The following is a 2583-nucleotide window of genomic DNA, read 5'->3' on the forward strand; positions in this document are numbered from 1 at the left end:
ATACAACGTGCACCGTCGAGATCGCGAGCGAGATAATGGTGGAGGTTTAGCGTTCATCCCGCACCATACCGTGCAGTATCGTCTCATTGAATCATTGGGATACCATCCTAGAATGTCAGGGTATTGCTATCCGGTCAGGCGATGTTGAGGTCGAAATATTTAACGTTTATGTTGAAACGCGAAGCTTGTTGACCGGAGCGACAAAGAAAAACGATGAGGATAAGGCATAATGAAAACTTTATGCTTTATTTAATTTAGTTTAATTTGTATTGAAAAATGTAATGGCGGTTTGTCTAATAAAAAGGTTATGACGTATGTATGGGTTCTATTCGCTAATAAATATGTACATATACATATGTGTTTGACATATGTACGATGTTGCCAGAGTGTGTCTGTTCTAACACTCCCCCTCACACTTGGAATACTGGATAAACAAACCAAGTCCTCGAATAGCTTCTTCATGTCGTGCTTGTGTCCGCGCTTTGGTAAATATGTCTGCTTCAAGCTCTGTACTGGGTTTATATGCCAGTTCAATTATTCCCTGTTCCACGACGTCTTTAATGAAGTGTTCTTTTATGCTTATATGCTTACTTCTTCTGTTTACGATGGGGTTCTTTGCGAGGTGTTGTGCTGCTTGGTTGTCGTTGAATATAGTGATTTTTTCGGAGCTCACTGCCATATCAGAGAGCAGTTGTCTTAGATTAATGGCTTCTTTTGATGTTTCTGTCAGCGCCATGTATTCGGCTTCAGCTGTAGAAAGTGCAATCGTCCGCTGCTTCTTTGATTCCCAAGTGACCACAGCTCCGCCATATTTGAAACAATATCCAGTATATGACCTGCGATCGACTTCACAGCTGGCCCAATCTGCATCCGAGAATCCTTGTACAGCCTCGTTTTGTTTTTTGTACGTTAGACATAGATTTTTAGTACCCTTTAAATAACGTAGTACTCTCTTGGCGGATTTGAAATGTTCGTCATCGTAGTTATTGTTGGTTGCGATCGCTAGGTACATTAATGACCCGATTAGGTTTTGGTATGGTAGTTTCGTTTTAATTGGTTTTTTTGCAACTTTAGCCCTTGTATCATAGGCGTTTTTTCTGTTTTGCAATCTTCCATATTAAATTTTTTAAGTAAATTTGCTATATAGTGTTTTTGGCTTACTAACATTGCATTGTTTTTGTATTCAAAGTTAACACCTAGGCAATATTTTAATGTACCTAGGTCTTTCATTTCAAACTTATTCATGAGAGTTTCTTTTATTCTTTCCATATGATTCTCATTTGAATAAGCTATTATTAAGTCGTCAACATATAATGCCAAAATGACTTTATCTCCCCCTTTCGCAAGTGTGTAAACGCAGAGGTCAGCATTTGACGACGTGAAATCAAGTTATTTTAATGTATTGCCGAGTTTGTTAAACCATTCTCTCCCGGATTGCTTTAATCCATATATTGCTTTTAGTAATTTGCATATTTTCTTTTTTCCAGGTTTTTGCAGGTTTTGTAACATAGTTCGAGCTTTAATATATACGGTTTTATCTTCGTTGATGCTTTCTTCAGCTATGATATCATGTAAATATTTTTCCAAATTTTTTAGTATTTCCATTTGTATGTCTTCTTTTAGTTCGCCGTTGAGGAATGCTGTTTTCACGTCTAACTGAATGATTTTTAAATCGTTCTCGACTGCCATGGCTAAAATGGATCTAATTGATTTTAATTTTGTTACCGGAGCGAATGTCTCGTTGTAATCTACGCCATATACTTGAGTAAATCCACGAGCAACTAATCTTGCCTTCTTTTTCTCTATTTGTCCGTCAGAACCGATTTTTTCTTTTAAACCCATTTTGCAAGATACGATGTTTTTACTTTCGTTGCCCTTTTCTATTATTTTCCACGTATCGTTTTGTAGATGAGCTTTAATTTCTTCTTTTATAGGTTGCTCCCACTCTATGGAGTTTTCGTTGTTGTTGTTGTTGTAGCGGCTACAACAACCCCGCCCAGGACGCTTCGTATCTCAGTCGTTGTCGTCAAGTTCCACTAACGGCAACCCTAGGAAGCGTGCAGCTTCTGTGGGGTTTGTCCACAGGGACAAGGCCGTTAGGGTTGTCGGGTTTTCCGGGCATGCGAAGAGATGCTTCGAGTCATGTGGGGTCTCTCCGCATGCCGGACACTCATTCGGCACATCCTCATTCAACCTACTCAGTTAGGAGTTCAACCTGCTGCAGTAGCCGGAGCGAAGTTGTGCAAGTGTTGTGCGTGTCTCCCGAGGCAGATGAAGCTCCGTCTCGTCTCGACGGGGTGGTATGCCTAGAACGGCATTCATTCCCAGGTCTAGAGTCTACATAACTCGAGACTGAGTTCCTGTGAATGCCGTTCAGGGCCTGTCGGTATGCTGTCGGGTCCAGAGGTTGCTTAATGACCCTCTGGACTTCGTCCGTCAGTTCATATAGATGCCTCCTGACGTGCCTAGGCGAGGGCTCCTCTGCAAGCAGCTGTCTGCTTGGGTGGCCACTTCTGTGGCTACCGATCAGGAACTGCTTGCAGAGCATTATATTGTGCTCCTTTACAGGGAGCATTTGCGCCT

The sequence above is a fragment of the Rhagoletis pomonella genome, unplaced genomic scaffold, assembly GCF_013731165.1.
Source record: "Rhagoletis pomonella isolate Grant_MI unplaced genomic scaffold, Rhpom_1.0 Rhpom_scaffold_00001, whole genome shotgun sequence".
Lineage (NCBI taxonomy): Eukaryota > Metazoa > Arthropoda > Insecta > Diptera > Tephritidae > Rhagoletis > Rhagoletis pomonella.